Source organism: Triticum urartu, chromosome 3A (genome assembly GCF_056163025.1).
Source record: "Triticum urartu cultivar PI428250 chromosome 3A, HENAU_Tu73, whole genome shotgun sequence".
NCBI lineage: Eukaryota > Viridiplantae > Streptophyta > Magnoliopsida > Poales > Poaceae > Triticum > Triticum urartu.
This window is the reverse complement of record NC_141875.1, coordinates 598,596,213-598,615,206: the sequence shown is the minus strand read 5'-3', so window position 1 is coordinate 598,615,206 and position 18,994 is coordinate 598,596,213. Positions and strand designations below refer to the sequence as shown.

Here is an 18,994-nt window from a genome sequence, read left to right as displayed (position 1 = left end):
ATTTATAACAGAGGTAAATCACATGTATAAAGTAACGTAAATACTATGACCTCAATCCAAAATAGCGGAAGTAACAAGGTTGTGGATTCCCATCAACACCAACGGCAAAGTTGAGTGTAGAAATCGTAACCCTAACGTATCACTTACTCGTCGTAAGATATCCTGCAACATGAGACGTTGCAGCCACAGAGGGTCAGTACATTGAATGTACTGGCAAATTCACACCATAGAGAATGATGGACAAAGGCTATCACTACATGCATATTTGGATGGTGGAAAAGCTCTATGGTTATAGTTTTTGCGAAAAGCCAAATTTTCCCTACTGCAAAGGAATAAATTTTATTTAACTATCATGGTGGTTGTTGAACATTGAGAATGGTTGACAGCATTCTCTATCCCAATTACATAACATCATTAAACCCAACAAACTTAATTTAAAGTAACGTGATGAGATTCACATGATAATCCAAGTACTAGATACTCAAGTTGTCCATAACCGGGGACACGGCTAATCATGATTTGTTTATACACTCTGCAGAGGTTTGCACACTTTTCCCCACAAGACTCGATCGCCTCCGTTTGGTTTCTCGCACTACAAGGTGTTTGAGAAGACGGATGACTGAGACATAGTCTTTCAGAAGCGCTAGCACCTTACGATCGGGTAGACCGTACCACCTACCTCCCCTACATCTGCTAGTCTACCACTATAAGAGTTTGCACGACTTAGTCAACTATGCTAGAGCCCATAATAGCTTGTGGCTGCACACGGAAGTTTCTAGCATGAAAAATCTCATGATCCCTTTGAGCGTGGGTGGCGGTCCATAAAAAAACAGGCAATCCTGGTCTACCCAGGTGCCTAGACAGGCAATCCTGGTCTACCCAGGTGCCTCAATCCACCCAGATGTGTGTTTAAGTTGCCACCTTAAGTAAACCATTAATTAACAATCTCACATCTGTCATGAATAATCTCAAAAACCCAATCCACGTCTACGAGCATAGCATGGCGAAGTAAGCATAACGTAATAGTAACTCCCAAGGGTTTGATAATAAACAGGTAATAGGTACTACCTCAACTACTTCCCATCCCACAATTTAATTAGATCCTAATCATGCAATGTTGGAGGTTTGATCTAATGCAATAAAAACTGGGTATGAAAAAGGTGTGATCAAAGTGTGAACTTGCCTGCAATGTTGATGAAGACGATTCACACTCAAAACTCTTGATAGCTCTACTCGTCACACTCCGGTCAATCTATCGTAAGCAAGCAATAGTAACCACACATAAGCAATCACTCAAAATACCAGAAAGATCGAAGAAGTCGATTCAGAAAACATCAAAACCAAGAAAATAACTCTTGCAACATAAAACAATTTGTAACAGTACCAAAATTATGTGAATTTGGCCTTATCAGAAAGTTTAGGTCAAGAGCTTCGATTTGCAAAAAGAATCAACTGAAACGGAGCTACGAAACTCAAGTTATGATCAAACGAAGGTTTGAACTAGATTTGAAGTTAAACAAATTTGATTTGCTCAAACTCCAAAATCCAATTTTTATTGGAAAGAAAATGTCACAAGGAGTATTTTGCAAAAAGAATCGCTTAAATGGGAGTTACGGATAAAAAGTTGGAGGGTTTTGAATTTCAGGGACTGTTCTGAAAATTCCAGGGGCTAATCTGCAAAGATAATAATCACAGATAGGCCCCTACCACGCGGCGCAAAACAACAGGCTGAAAACCGTTCGCTGCAAGGCTAATCGAGCGAACGTCCGCTACTTAGCGCATACCGGTTCGAAGAAAAAAACTTCTAGATCAAATCTTGGCCGTCGATTCTAGATCGGACGGAGGAGACGGCGACGACGACTTACTGCGGCGGTGGCGAAGAGCAACGGCGGCGGGGCGTCGGGCTTGATCGAGGCGGCTGCTCCGGGGCTCGCCGGCGACGGCGGAGTAGCGGGGAAGGGGCGACGCATCGAGGCAGATGCAGCGGTGGGGTCGGCGGCGCTCAGGGGCGTCGGAACGAAGCGCGGCGGCGGCGACAGATCTCGTCGGAGGCGGGAGCTCCGGCGAGGGCGGCGGTTGCGGCGGAGGAGGAGAGAAACGGGGCCCGGGTCTCTGGTATTTATAGGAGGGGCCGGAGAGGCTTGCGGGAGGGGCAAGGCGAGGCAGCGGAGGAGTCCGCGGCGGCTACGGCGGCGTCCGGCGACGTGCGGGAGTCGAACTCTGGCTCGGGGAGGGAGACAAAGGCGGTGGCGCACTGGGCCTAGGCCTGGCACGAGCTGGGACGGCCCAGTCGGCGAAAAGATTTTTTTTAGAAAAAACACAATGGAGAATAACATAAAGCAAACTAAAATAAAATAGAACCTAGGCATATAATATATCAAAATTTTCAGAAAAACATTGTCTACAACGTGGACATTTTAGTAAAGTCAAATAAAATCCACACAAAATCAAATAAATCAAAGAGTGCTACTGGTCTATTAAAACCCAACAAAAATCATTTTAGAAAATACCAAAATGATTTCAAATTAATTTTTCTCCAATTTTCTATTGTAGGGAATCTTGTTACCCTAATTTCCATATATTTTTTTTGGATAAAAATAATTTGAATAAAACTCAAATAACTCCAAATTGAAAATAAATTCAAAAGAACTTTGAATTTAATTCTTTGAAACTCCCAACTCATATTTCATACAATTTGAAGAACTCCTTTTATCTTCTCTCATGAAAATCATTGAGATGCATGAAGTTTATGAATTGAAATATTTTCAAATGAAATCCAATTATTTTCAAATACCCTTTCATTTAATTTAAATGGAAGAAGTCATATCATCTTCGCTCAAGGGTTTTGTATTTGAAAAGAATTTGAATTCATGGAGATCAGAAAGCAAATATGAAAGTTTGGGAAAGTCCTTTTATTCCCTCTCATTTAACTTTCAAAAAGTTTCGAATTCACTCACTTTCAGACAATCAATCAAAGAATCAGTCAAATCTATCTATTTATTATAACATCCAAAATTTAGAATTTTGGGATGTTACACGAGCTTTCGCTCGATGAGCCAGGACTCGCCTGCCTCGCTGAGCCACTGGCAATGGCGTCGCAGAACAGAGCCGGAAGGATGCCGCGCAGTCAAAGCGAGCGGAAGGCGGCCATGGTGTTGGCCTGGATGAGATCGAAGGCGGTGATGACGACGTCGTCCCAGAGCGGCACGATGCCCCCGGAGAGGATCTTGATGGCAATCGCGCTACCGATGACCTCCTGTATGTCGGCGTCGACGAGCGTGAGCTCTGTCGTGACCCAAAGCGCACGCGTGGCCCATGGCGGGTACTCTTCCCGGCAGAGCTCGGCGAGGTACTTCATGGTGATGACCCCGAGGCACGCGGAGAGCAGCTGCACGAGCGCGCCCATGACCGTGGCCCAGAGCAGCAGCTAGAGGAGCTAGTACCCGGCGACGGCGCCCGCCTGCAGGTCCCCCTCGAGGTTTCCCAGGTCGAGGAAGCTGATGCCATGAGGAAGCCGGGCCCCGTGAAGCGCTAGAGCTTCCGCCAGGAGAAGGCCAGGCGAGCGCGCGCGGCGCCAGGGTCGCCGTCGTCGTCGGGCTCCGAGTCGGAGATGGAGATGGAGATCTTGCCGTCCGAGTCGTATGCGCACTCCTCGTACTCGTCGTGGGAGGAGGAGGTGCCCCCGCCAGGGAGCAGGCTCTCGGCGAGGTCACCCGAGGCGACCTCATCAAGCACACCGGACGACGGCCAAGCGCCCTCACTGCCCCGCACGCCGGACGCCGGCCTCGCTGCCCCGCTGCCTCATCGGCATGCTCGAGAGACAGGGGCATGGGAGAGGAGAGAGGAAAAGAGAGGAAAGAGGGTGAGGGCACATGGGTGGGGCCCAGATGAAAAGAGAGGAGAGAGGGAGGTGGGAGATTGAGAGTGGGCCAATAGCCAGAAAAAGTAACCGCCGGCACGCCCAGCTGCCCCCTGGGGAGCTGAGTTCGGGGTGGGTTTATCGGCGTCGTTTTTCTCCAAATCCGGCGAAAAGTGAGGATTTGGGGGCATCAGTGGGAGGATTTTTTACCGTCGGTGCTAGAAAAATGGCCCGGGGGGCATTCCAGGGGGCGTGGGTGGAGATGCTCTTAGGTCCCATGAGAGAAATGGGAATGAATTTAAAACACCGGGGCACCGTTTATTGCCGGCAAAACATTGAGATGCCTGGTTTTTAAATTCTAGTACATCCAAAACTCGTCTAAAATTCATGAAACTTGGCATGCTATCATGGAGCGGCATCAACATGTCGTGGTAATGTTTTTGTCCCATTTGAGGCAGGTTTGGGTATATGCTTCTCACAAACCAAAGCTTCTCACAACAAGCATGATGGTTTCGGTAGGGAACGCCCTACCTTTGGGGACGAAACGATATCCATTGGCTCTTATTGATTTCAAAACTTTTCTCGTGTCAACATAGAACAACAGGAGTGTTGTGTTATTTTTTGTGATTTTTCGGGTTTCGTTCGGACATTTTTATGCATTAAGTGAGTTTTCAATGCGTTTATGTGCATAATTCAAATTTGAACTACATGCACATGCTCTAGTGCATATAAATTGGTTGAAAAATCAAATATGTGTCCTTGGGTGCATGCTTAGGTCGCATGCAAGAAATGGGAATGAATTTCAAACACCAGGGCACCGTTGATTGCTGGCAAAACATTGAGATGCCTGATTTTTAAATTCTTGTAAATCCAAAACTGGGCTGCAATTCATGAGACTTCGCATGCTATCATGGAGCGGCATCAACATGCCGTGGTAAATTTTTTGTCCCATTTGGGGCAGGTTTGGGTATATGCTTCTCACAAACCAAAGCTTCTCATAACAAGCATGATGGTTTCGGTAGGGAACGCCCCACCTTTGGGGATGAAATGATACCATTGCCTCTTATTGCTTTCAAAAAATTTCTTGTGTCAACATAGAACAACAGGAGTGTTGTGTTATTTTTTGTGATATTTTAGGGTTCATTTGAAAAAATTTATGCATTAAGTGAGTTTTCATTGCATTTATGTGCATAATTCAAATTTGAACTACATGCACATGCCCTAGTGCATATAAATTGGTTGAAAAATCAAATCTGTGTCCTTGGGTGCATGCTTAGGTCCCATGCAAGAAATGGGAATTAATTTCAAACACCAGGGCACCGTTGATTGCTGGCAAAACATTGAGATGCCTGATTTTTAAATTCTTGTAAATCCAAAACTCATCTGAAATTCATGAAACTTGGCATGCTATCATGGAGCGGCATCAACATGTCGTGGTAACCTTTTTGTCCCATTTGGGGCAGGTTTGGGTATATGCTTCTCACAAACTAGAGCTTCTCACAACAAGCATGATGGTTTCGGTACGGAACGCCCCACCTTTGGGGACGAAACGATATCCATTCCCTCTTATTGCTTTCAAAAAAATTATCGTGTCAACATTGAACAACAGGAGTGTTGTGTTATTTTTTGTGATTTTTCGGGGTTCATTTGGACATTTTTGTTCATTAAGTGAGTTTTCAATGCATTTACGTGCATAATTCAAATTTGAACTACATGCACATGCTCCAGTGCATATAAATTGGTTGATAAATCAAATATGTGTCCTTGGGTGCATGCTTAGGTCCCATGGAAGAAATGGGAATGAATTTCAAACACCAGGGCACCGTTGATTGCCGGCAAAACATTGAGATGCCCGGTTTTTAAATTCTAGTAAGTCCAAAACTCGTCTGAAATTCATGAAAGTTAGCATGCTATCATGGTAGGGCACCCGACATGCTGTGGTATTTTTCATGTCCATTTTGAGAGAAGGCGCACTCGAATATTGACAGCCAACAAAGGCATTTTGAAAAAATAGCTTCCACTTTAATATCTCAAACGTTTGTATAATTCAAACCGTGTGCGTTCAGTTAACCATTCATGTGATGCCACATGTCTTGGTTTTAATGGCTATAGGAGGTGCCGTGTGGACAGCTGCTTGACTGAATGGGAGGCGTGTGAGCGCAGTCCGATGTGCAGGCTCACTGGGAAGCGTACAAGATGTTCAACGCAAGATCTGTGCATCTCTTCAATGCAAACGGTTCAGATTACGGTATGCAAATTATAGCCAGACTTCGGTGCTAATCCAAGAGACACCGAGCCAAGCTTGACGAGTGGTTCCGATCCCGCGCCATAGATCAGCTCGAGAAGCTAAGTTATAATGATGGGCATATGCGCTTGGTGCCAACGTCCCTGCTACACTTCGCGCACACGCTGCGCCTCGCCAAGTTCATGAACTGCCACCCCCCTTAATGATGCGCCCGCTCTTTTTCTACCACGACTGAAGCACCTCGAGCTCGTCGCCGTCCACATCCCAAAGGATGACATGGGACATGGAGCGCTTGCTCCGCGGTTGTACTGCACTCGAGTTACTTCATCTTCAGGTGATGAATTGGTCGAGTACCTTGCACATCACCTCCAGGACCCTCCGGACTATTTATGTGTGTTGCCTGTGCTGCAACAAGAGATCACAAAAAGTGGACGACAATATGGTCATCCAGGACACACCTTCACTTGAGAGATTACTTCTAGTTGATCAACAAGGTCCAACAAGAATCAATGTCATTTCTGCACCGAAATTGAAAGTGGTGGGCTACTCGTCTGTCAAATACTTCAACTTTCAGGTACAACAGTCGCCTTATATACCTCTCCTTTTGATATCAACGTTATTTCTAGTTTTGAATATGTATGTTCATCTGTCATCCAGCGAAGCTTCACCCAGACTCTGGGCACAGGGAAGGTCTTGGCACTAGAATCTGTCGGCCCCAACCTAGACCAAGTTGTTAGTTGCCTAAGATGCTTTCCGTGCCTCAAGAAGTTGTATATCGACGTGATGTTCCTTTCCTGTTAAATGTTAACCATAAGGGAGTTCAATTTTTTGCACCTTTCCCCAAGTTTACAATGACAATTTACTACGATTTCTGAAGGAATTTTGGAGGATTTTAGGACATACACCCCCACCCCATATTGGTTGCTTCATTCATATGGTTACAATCGTCCATAAGCATTTCTCCTTTGGATTCATCTGTACTAGTTTTCTTAGGGAATTTTTCATCCAATCCAACCTCTTGTGAAGAAGGCTTCATGTTTCTACTCCCTCCATCCCATAATGTAAGACATTTTTCAAGACTAGTCTAGTGTCAAAAAATTTCTTACATTATGGGATGGAGGGAGTAGATTGGAATCAAATGCCCATGCTAATCATGCCAGATCGAAGATATCACGTTGTTGCATTTTACAAATCCTAAAAACGAAATGGGCGTGTAGCAGTGTTCAAAACTGCATGTAGGCACTAACACGTTTGCTTCTTTTGAAGTGCACGTAGGCACTAACACAATCTCGAATGCCTGGATCTGCATCTCTCAAATATTACTTTGAACTCCTACAAAGGGACCCCACCAGAGATTACACTCGCCAGGTTCTTTCTTCCCAGAGCAAAGGTGCTGAGGGTACTGAGATAGAACACGCATTTAATTAGGAAACATAAATGGTATGATTATCAGAGTCGGCTAGTACTGTGGAATGGAAATGCCTCCAAAAATGCCAAACATCGTTTTGGTAGAGCATATGGCAAAGCAATTGGAAGTTATTGTGTCAAACCCATACATGACTTGTCAGCGACTGACCCCTTTTCAGAAATGGCACAACTTGCAATGTTTGAATTTGGGCATTGTAATCTTTGAATTTGAACCTTGCAATATTTATGTTCTTTGTTATATTGAACCGTTCTGTTGTCTTCTCTCAACGCAAACATTTCATCCGGGTGAACCGCATGTCATACATCGCATACACCTTGATCTGGATGACCATTTCTTTTGTGTTGCCTAATCACAAACAGTTCATCCAAGTGAACTTTGTAATATACATCACACACACCTTGATCTGGCTGACCGTTTCTTTTGTGTTGCCTAATCACAAATAGTTCATCCAAGTGAACCATATGTTGTACATCGCACACACCTTCATCTGGCTACCCGTTTCTTTTTCCTCCTCATCGAAAATGGTTCATTGAACTAAATTGTATGCCCTGAATCGCAAACATTTGATGCATCTGTCATCGCAAGCGTTTTACGCCTTTTTTGACGGGTTTTTTACACCATCATTTGCGATTATTGCATCACACACAGTTTCGTCGAACGGTCTCTGATCGTTGTGTCGCGTTAGCAGCTGCGTGCAGTAGTGTAGTTTTTGGTGTTTGTATGATATGTGTTGGGGGCCGTGCATAGCGCTGACCCTAGGGGTGGGCTATGATGCGGTAGAGACACGAGGCATGGTGTACCGGGACGCCCTTTTGGTGCCTCGGGAACCCTGCTCTCATTGTTTGGGGTCGTGAGTGAAACCCCGGCCGGATCTCCTTGTGGATGGAACCCGAATAGGCGATAAACCTGGAATAGAGACTTGTGTGGTTAGTCAGGTCATGACCGACACCCTCGCTGGGCTTTCGCTTGAAGGTTGCCGAGTACATGTCGTGTATACGGCGATAAGTGGTGAGAGCGCGTGTCAAGAAGTACACCCCTGCAGGGTTAACATGATCTATTCGAATAGTCGCGTCCGCGGTAAAGGACTACTTGGTTGCTTATACAGTTCATAGAAAAGTGAAAGTGGATACTCTAAAATGCGCAAGATAAGCGTGAGTGCTATGGATGGAGTTCCCGTAGGGAGACGAGAGCAGATCCATAGTGGTGTATTGATTGGTGAATATGTGGACTCGTGTGCGCCACCTCAAAATAGTTACTTGCAGTCATAGTAGAGGATAGCCACTGAGTCAAAGCTGGCTTGCTGCAGTTAAACTACACCACCCCCTTTATTGATACTGATGCATATGTAGTTAGTTCTGATGTAAGTCTTGTTGGTACAATTGTACTCACGCTTGCTTAATTTATGTTTTTGCAGAGAGACTTCATACTTGCTAGTAGTTCCACATGGACTTCGATGTTTATCTTGTTACCTCAGCTACGATCTTGAACCCTTGGGAGGGTCTTGTAGATAGTCAGGCTTCTCAGCCTTTTTATTTGTAGTTTTCTGTACTCAGACATGTTATGCTTTCATTGCATGTATGCTCTGTGTGTTGGGTCATGTGACCCATGATTGTGATTCTTATTATGTATAACTCTTCGGAGCCTTATAAATAAATACTTTGAGTCGTAGAGTTTTTTTGTGATGCCATGTTGTATTTCCACATATCGAGCATATTGTCCGTATGATTTTGAAATACTTGGTGTGTGTGGGATCCGGCAATCTAGTTGTTTATTCTAGGTAGCCTCTCTTATGGGGAAATGTCTCCTAGTGCTTCCACTGAGCCATGTTAGCTTGCTACTGCTCCGGAACACTTAGGCTAGCCGGCATGTGTCCTTCTTTGTTCCTGTGTCTGTCCCTTCGGGGAAATTTCACGCGTTGTTCCTTTAAGTCCTTGTAGCTTGCTATGACTTGGGTTCATACGTTGATGACCGACACGTTCGTTGATGGGTCATGTATGCATGTCCCTCTAAGTTAGTGCCACTTTGGGTTTACGACTAGTCATGTCGGCCTGGGTTCTCTGTCATATGGATGCTAGCGACACTATCATATATGTGAGCCAAAAGGCGCAAACGGTCCTGGCCAAGGTAAGCTGGCACCCATGGGAATACCGTGCGTGCGGCCGCAAAGTGATATGATGTGTTACGTGCTAGATCGGTGTGACGAGGATCGGGGTCCTGACAACTTTGGTATCAGAGCTTGACCGCCTGTAGGACTACCAAGCCAAACTGGTAGTAGTCGTGTCTAGAAATGCTTTAGTTATATAACAGAATTGATTGTGGAAGGGAATGTACGGCTCTTTTTACTCCTTTTCCTTATGTCCCTCTGATCTGAGTCATCCTCTTCTCTTCTATGGGAATTAAGAACTAGGCTTTCTATTATTTCTATCAGGATCACGTGTTACTAATCCATAGACTTATAGGATTGATGGATTCAAGTCTCAGTTTAGTTTCTACTACTACCGTATGTTCATAGCTAGCCTCAAAACCTTGATATTGTGATGTTGAGTGGTCATGCCACTATTTTGCAGGATGTCTCAAATATTTTTGAGCATTTACAGCTGTTATGCTGTCCGAGTCATCCCAGGTTTCTAAATAGTCTGATGCATTTGCAACTCCCTTCTTTCCGTTCCCGTTGTTTCTTTGGGCCAGTTTAACCACACTAATCGGTGAGTTGAGGTACTCTAGTGCCTCGACATATATGTTGGAGCTATTATTATGACCCTAGTTGTCTTAGAGGATCACCTAGTAATCTAGCCATGTCTTGTGTTCCCAGTGTACTGATTCTGGCCATCATTCTCGAAAACATCCCGTGATGCCATATAGTTAGTAGGCATTCTACTCCTGGGTTTTGAACCCAAGATTCACCCTACTCATTCATGTTGATAGTCTTTGTTAGTTCCTTCAAGATATTAGTGACCTTTAAAATAGTCCTCAAGGTTCGTGGTATATACTTCTTCCAAATACCATGAACCATCCTGGCAAAAGCTCATCCTGAACCAAAAGATCACAACCAGAGTGCTCTTGATGGGTTCTCCATCCTACATTGTGAATTTGCCAGTCCTTCCTCTTCTGCATGGGTTATCCGGAAGAAATGTTGAGCTTTGCTCGACATACTAATCTATGCATCCACAACTTAGAAAGTGATATGATCCTTTGAGTTGTCCCTTTTTAGTTGTATTCTAACCCTCGTGTTTCAGTTGATAGTCGGAAGTAGTTGTGCATTTGTGTTCATCGATGTCTTTTACTCTTGTGGTCCGTCAAGCTGTTCTATTTCGGAATGACTAGGAGAAACAAACCGCAGTACCTCATCCATTTCTAGGATTGGGTCAAAGTAGTTGTATTCCACAGATCAAATGCCAATCCAGCTTTTGTTCGGTTCTACCTTGGAGTATTACCATCTTTACATCAATAATATCATGGGAATTGCACACCATCCTATGAACTCTTGATACAATGATACTTCTCACCATCATCATTCATTCCTTTGTTCCCGCGTTGTTGCGACCAGAATAACGACAAATGAAGCGTGAAGCGTGAAATCAATACACCTAGCAACCCCGTTGCTTGGTAGTTAATGGACAATAATTTCATTCTTAGCATGTTAGTTATTGAATCATCATTCTAAGATTGATAATGCTACCTAGTTCGTTTACGTGGTGCACTTTTCGATAAATGAGTTAGGATTGTGTCAATCCCTTGCTTATTTGATCACATCATCTTGCCTTGAAAGCAAGATTGCTCTCGAGCTTCATAAGATACCGTTGGTTCATGATTTTCCGAATATCTTGTTGGAAGTATCACCAGGTTGTTCCCTGACTGTGATGTTGAGCTCGTGATCTAGTTGGTTTTGTTGTAAACCACCCCTTCTCCAAGAATTTGTGTTGCATACCCTGAGCTAGTTGGTTAAGCTAAACAATAACTTGGAGAATTGGAAGATAAAAGCTTTATCTGACTTAGTTCATTCCAAAGGGATATCCTTGGGTGTGTGTTGAAGGAAGATGATATCTTCATCGATTGATCCTCGTGATCAGTTGTTGGATCTATTATCTTATCCAATCTTTGATTTGAGTATGGGATATCGTCAAATGAAATCAGAAGCAATGATGTTCATAATGTTGTCTTACTCGCGGTTGTTCCTCGAGCATACACCATTATATCTTTTGGGTCTGACCAATACTATCGCCTTATTCACATAGTTATGGAATTCCATCTTCATGGGTATCTTGATGACTTGTTGTTGAGCTCATCAGCAACATTTTATCTTCTCCATGATTCATGTTGAACAGTAAGCTAGTGTTGGAAACTTTGTAAACAATGTCTTCCTGTTGCATTCATGAGGTATATGTTTGGATAAGAGAAGTGACTTCCTCTAACTCACGTGTATCTGATGTAAGTTTTCACCGTGAATTCAAGAAAGTTTGTTTTGCTTCCTCTGGAATCATCCCAAGTCAGTCATGCACGTGCGAAGTATTCCATGGTTTCATAGACTGATCATCTTCATTCCATATGTATTTCCTAGCACACCAAGATACTGATTGATTTGTTCAAGGATAAGAAGTTCCTTCCTAAGAGCTAATCCAGACTTATATAAGGACTTCGATATACTTGATGATGGTTCCCAACCAGAACTCGATAGTGTTTTATTATAAGACTACTATGTGGTCATGCTTGTCTTGGACAAGGTGTTCACATGTGTCTAGTAGAACCAGCTCATGTTTTGGAGCTTGCTATTGTAGTTCATTTCCCAAGAATCTTGCAACATCGTCTTGTCGATTTGCATTGCAAACCTTCTTTTCCAGACATGCCGTCTGAAATATCCCGTTACCAACTAGATCTGAATCTCAGGCAGATATGATGGTTGGAACATTCCCAACATTTGCATTTTGTCCCCACCTTGCACCCGAAATTGTGCCATTTTACTATGGTCCGCCCTCTCGGTAAGTACTACTCAGGATTACCTTCAAAAGTGGCTTACTATGGGTTCTTTCCATTTCCACTAAGAAGCAAAAAGCATCCATTACATTATCTTCAACAAGTTAGTCCACATCGTCCATCCTAGTCCGAGTATGTCATTCTTTCGAACTCCTTCGAATGATCGATTGTGATTGTCTTAGGATGGTATAAAGAGTTTCAATGATCTTTGTATCAAAAGTAATTCCTTTTGCCACTAAATAGAATAATTCTACGAGTCACCTCCTCTAAGGTGCCCCGTTATGGAATCATGGCAGTTAACTCCTCGCTACGCCGTGACCGAGCGTGGAATTGTTGCCTACCAAATTGAGCAATTGCCATATGTTTCCTTTCACCCCTCCTGTGTGTTTTGTGTTTTAGCTCAAGAGACACTTTTTCTTCTGACTCCGTGAGTTGATATTGAGTGCTCGAACTTCGAGGGGATTGATTCATGTAGAGTTCCTCTCTGTCGTCATCATGTTGGATGAAGATCTTGAAAGCAAAGATGTCAAGAACAATTGGAGCAATGAATCAACATCTTAGAGAGGGGCAATTGGATCATGTAGATCGTGTCAGCTTTGTGTCCCCTCTATCTTCTTATATCGTGTCTTAAATCTCGGGGCGAGATTCTTGTTTAGTGGGGGTTAGTTGTCATAGCCCTAGCTCAGCCCCTGTTGTCCTTGCTTGATCTTGTTGCATCTTGTTTTAATTTTATTTAAAGTTGAAATGGGGATTGATCAAACCCTAGCACCAAAAGAACTCAACTAGGTTCAATCTAAAAATATTTTCATTGAACCCAAAGTGCCTCAAGAAAAGTTCATGATTTTTGGTTAAGATAGAAACCTCTGCCAAAAATGATGAATATATTTCTAGGACATTTTTGGAATTTTGAATTAAATCATATTGTATTTGAGATGGAGGGAAATAAATGCTATAAATATTTTATTGCTCCAACAATTCTGAAATTATTTGAGGGTTACTCGAATATTTCAAAGAGTGCCCACAATGATTTTCAGGTTCTACAAAAATGGTTTAGTTTGAAAACTAAATCAAAATAGAGTTAAAGAAATAGAAAAGAGAAACGAAATATAAACAGAGACAGGGAGAGAAAGAAACCCATCTGAGCCTTTTACCTTGATAGCCGGACGACCCAACTCACCTCCTCATTCGTTGTCTTCCCCGCGCCTACTGGCACTCTGCGTGGCGCGTGCACAGCCGAGTCACGGCCACCTCCTGCTGGCCACGTAGCTGCTGCCCCTCGTCCTGCTCCACCGCCCAGGACTGTCTCGACCCTCTGCACCTCTCCCCTCTCTCTCTGGACCCCTCCCCCTCCTCTGCTCTCTCCCTGCAGCACCACCGAGCGCGCCCGTCGCCGCCGCTCGTCGTTGCCTTAGAAACATCCAGCTTCGCGCCCCGCCAGCGTGTCCACAACCTTCACCTCATTTCCATAGCCCTCTCTGTCGGCTCACGCGACTGGAAGAACCCCGACGCGTCGTCCTCGACCTCATCTTCTTCCTTGGCCACAGGATATCGCAGTCGGGATTCCGATGTTGTCAAGCCTTCCCCAGGCACGTTGACCCTCTCCTTGTCCTCCCTGTGAGCTACTTCGTCTCCCTCCTCTCCTCTCTCTACTTTTTGCGCCCCCAGCTAGCTTCACCGCCATGCTTGAAGCTTGCTGCCATCGTGCCATGTCGCTGCCACGGCCACAGCTGCCTCCGCCCGCTTTTGAGCGTGTCGCCATTCTCACCGTGCACCCAGGAGCCGAATGCATGCACTAGCTCCTCATGCCATGCTCCCTAACACCGAACCCAAGGTCGCCCGAGCTCCGGCCGCCGCCTCACTCATTGTCGTTGCTGATTCCGGCCAGCCCAGCACCCGCAGCAGCCACCGACCAACTCGCCTCGTCGCGTCGGTCCCGCAGAACCCATCTGCACGACCTCTCGTCATCAGAAACGGTCGGACGAGGACCTCCGTCGTGTCCTGCTTAGCGCCGGTGGCTAATCGCCGGTTAGCCGACGTGGCCGTCATTAGATTAGGGGCTAACTAACCCTATTAGTTTAACACTAGACACTGACCGTGGGACCCGCTTTGTTAGTTTACTAGACAACAAAAATAATTAGATTATTTAGTAATATTAGTGGACCCACACGTCAGCATTGACCATGCTGACGTGGCCTTTGACCGGGCCCACATGTCTGTGACCCTAGCCATCACCGTGCACTGACCAGTGGGACCCGCTGGTCAGGTTTAACTTGGACCGGCTCCTGTTGACTTGCTGATGTCACACCTACGTCATGTTGTCACAGTAATCCATTTCTAGAATTTAAATAAATCTTAAATGATTTATTTATTTCAGAAAATAACCAAAACTTCTAAAATTCATAGAAAATAATCTATAACTCCAAATAAAATAATTGATATATGAAAAATGATAAAAAAATCCAGTCTATCCAATGGTACTATTTTCATGCATGTTAAAGCAAGTTAAACCTTCTCATAAGGTCAAATCAATTCAATCGCATGTGAATAATAATTTATGGAGTTTGAATTTGAACCTTGAGTTCAAACCAACTTCATTTAACTTGTTGCTAGCTACATTAGCTCAAATCACATCATATTGCCATGTCACATTCATGCATCATATTGTTGCATTGCATTGATTGTGTTCCTACTCTGTTTGTCGGTGTTGTTCCCCCCTCAGTAGATGTTGTTCCGACGATGAGTTCGATGACACCGATGAAGAACTATACTATATTCAGAAGTGCCCAGGCAAGCAAAACCCCTTTGTTCATTCTGATACAATCCCACTCTCTCACTCCTGCTCACTTTGACTGCATTAGGACAACAACGATTCAACTGTTACATGATGTGGTAGTTGAACCCCTTTCCTATGCATGACCCGTCATTGCCACAGTAAATAGATGAAACCCACTAGCATGAGTAGGAGTTGTTTGAGCCCTGATGTGCCTACTCATTCATAATTGTTGTCATGCCTGCTACTACATAGAGTTGAGTCAGGTCTGATTCATCAGAGATTAATTGAAATGTGGTGAACATGTCCTACTGTTGAGAGCTAACTGTCTGAACATGATTTGGTAAAGGTAGCGGTGAGAGGCCATGTAGGAGTACATGGTGGGTTGTCTCATTGCAGCCGTCCTCAGTAACTGAGTTCTGTGTTTGTGATCCAAGACAGTTACTACCACGCATTGGAATGCTTAAGTGCCCCTCTCGACTTATTAATCGTCTTGATCTCTATCCAGGAGTTGCAACTAGTTTCTGGTGTTTGTAGGACATGTGTTGGGGGCCGTGCGTAGCGCTGACCCAAGGGGTGGGCTATAATGCAGTAGAGACACGAGGCACGGTGTATTGGGACGCCCCTTTGGTGCCTCGGGAACCCTGCTCTCATCGTTTGGGGTCGTGACTGAAATCCCTGCCGGATCTCCTTGTGGATGGAACCCGAATAGGCAATAAACCTATAGTAGAGACTTGTGTGGTTAGTCGGTCGTGACCGACACCCTCGCCGGGCTTCGCTTGAAGGTTGCCGAGTACATGTCGCGTAAACGGTGATAAGTGGTGAGAGCGTGTGTGAAGAAGTACACCCATGCAGGGTTAACATAATATATTCGAATAGCCGCGTCCGCAGTAAAGGACTACTTGGTTGCTTATACAGTTCATAGACAAGTGAAAGTGGATACTCTAAAATGTGCAAGATAAGCGTGAGTGCTATGGAGGGCGTTCTTGTAGGGAGACGAGAGCGGATCCATAGTGGTGTATTGATTGGTGAATATGTGGACTCGTGTGCGCCACCTCAAAAGAGTTACTTGCAGTCGTAGTATAGGATAGCCACTGAGTCAAAGCTGGCTTGCTGCAGTTAAACTCCACCACACCCTTTATTGATACTTATGCATATGTAGTTAGTTATGATGTAAGTCTTGCTGGGTATAATTGTACTCATGCTTGCTTAATTTATGTTTTTGCAGAGAGACTTCAGTCTCACTAGTAGTTCCGTGTGGACTTCGACGTTCAGCTTGTTACCTCAGCTACAAACTTGTACCCTTGGGAGGGTCTAGTAGATAGGCAGGCTTCTCAGCCTTTTTCATTTGTAGTTTTCTGTACTCAGACATGTTATGCTTCCGTTGCCTGTATGCTCTGTGTGTTGGGTCATGTGACCCATGATTGTAATCCTTACTATGTATGACTCTTCAGAGCCTTATGAATAAATACTAGTCATAGAGTGGTGTTGTGATGCCATGTTGTATTTTCACATATCGAGCATATTGTGTGTATGATTTTGAAATGCTTGGTATGTGTGTGATCCGACAATCTAGTTGTTTATTCTTGGTAGCCTCTCTTATGGGGGAATGTCTCCTAGTGCTTCCACTGAGCCATGGTAGCTTGCTACTGCTCCGGAACACTTAGGCTAGCCGGCATGTGTCCTTCTTCGTTCATGTGTCTGTCCCTTCGGGAAAATGTCACGCATTGTTCCTTTAAGTCCATGTAGCTTGCTACGACTTGGGTTCATACGTTGATGACCGACATGTTCGTTGTTGGGTCATGTATGCCTGTCACTATAAGTTAGTGCCAATTTGGGTTTATGAATAGTCATGTCGGCCCGGGTTCTCTGTCATATGGATGCTAGAGACACTATCATATACGTGAGCCAAAAGGCGCAAACAGTCCTGGGCGAGGTAAGGTGGCACCCGTGGGAATACCGTGTGTGAGGTCACAAAGTGATATGATGTGTTACATGCTAGATCAGTGTGACTTAGGATCGGGGTCCTGACATGAACGGGAAAGCCTAGGCCTCTTAGTAGGAAGGGCACGAAGCATACCCTCTCATGCTTGCTTTGGAGCAGGAGAGTTCTCAGTGAGTGCTGGGCCATCGACAAAAATTAATCCGGCGCGGACGGGAATGAGATTCTCCATGGGAAGGTAGCCATGCGTCTGTAGATTTCTCAGCTAGAGGCGCTAGACTGAACATCTCGTCCAATCACCAGGGAGAGGGCCATGAGGGCACGAGGATGAACAGGGAATGTCGGCCATGGTGCCTGAGGATTTTTTTCCGAAGCTATTTTTTGGTGAAGGGGATGGGTTAACCATCCCCCATACCTTTGGATCTATAAATAAGCATCCTAGCCCAGAGCTGAAAGGACGAGCTTGCTAAAAGGGGGCATTGGGTCGTGTGCCTTCTAAAAAGGTGCCTGGCGGTCAAAGTTGGCCCTTGCCTCGAGGTAAGCCTTAAACTCCGATGGTCCCACCATGATCCAAAGATGTCTTCGGACGCCGGATTGTCAAAGCCAGTCAGGCACGAGTGCGGAATGTGAATGGGCCATGATTGGTCGATGAGCTTTCAATGCTGATCCGAATTCCGGATAGTATTCGGCATAAGAACACTGCTCCGAACAGTATGGGGAAGGTGAACAACTCACCTCGCAAGACGAAGATTTGAAGACGCCAGATGGCATTCCCCGACATTGGAGGCTAGTTCGGGAGCTACTGAGGGAGTCATGGATAAAGGGGTCCTCGGGACACCAGCCCATTGCTTGTGGGCCGGACTATATGGCTACTATGAAGCCGAACTATGGCGTGGACACGTGACCGGACAGAAGATCTTCAGAGTCGTGGTGTGCCCTCCAAGTCAAGAATAGCGTGATCTTTCCTTTGTTGTGACCGATAGCATGTATCCCTAACCCTACCGGTTCCTATATAAACCAGGGGGTTTTATTCTTTAGGGATAGAGCAACATCCATTACCCCATCAACCTAGGGTTTAGCTCGCCTGATATTGAGGTAGATCGACTCTGTAACTATATCATACACATCAAATACAATCAAGCAGGACGTAGGGTTTTACCTCTTCGAGAGGGCCCGATGACAGTGTCCTGGACTAGCGGGTACTCACCACATCGTCTCCCGATAAGTTGGATTGGGCCGAGGACCCCCATGGCCGTTTACTCATGGGCCAGTTCAGATAGTCGATGCATACACGAGGAAGATTCCACAAGACTTGGTGATCAAGACAAGGACTCATCTCCACCGACGTATTCGACTAGGACTCTTGTTATCCTAGGCCTCTGATACATTATATAAGCCGAGGTCGGGCTAGTCGATAGGGACATGCAAGATCAGTATGACATTATTCATTGTACACCCAGGTTTTAGACCACAACATATGATCTCGAGGTAGATCAACTCTGTACTTGATATTTCATCAATATAAACAAGAGCAGGACGTAGGGTTTTACCTCTATCAAGAGGGCCCGAACCTGGGTAAAACATCATCTCCTTCGTTCCTATTACCATTGATTCGAGAATCCACAGCTCGGGACCCCCTACCCCGAGATCTGCCGGTTTTGACACCGACAGTGGTGCTTTCATTGAGAGTTCCGCTGTGAGTTCGACAAAGGATCAATGGGGATCAATGGCTCTCCTGCAGATCAACAGCGACGTCAACATCTTCGTCGCCGGCTCAA

General features: G+C 45.0%; 1 pseudogene; it reads right to left on the bottom strand.

The window, feature by feature from the left end:
• Positions 1-3,127: 3,127 nt before the first annotated feature.
• On the bottom strand, positions 3,128-6,389 carry LOC125547027 (metal transporter Nramp2 pseudogene; annotated as a pseudogene).
• Between the last annotated feature and the right edge of the window lie 12,605 nt (positions 6,390-18,994).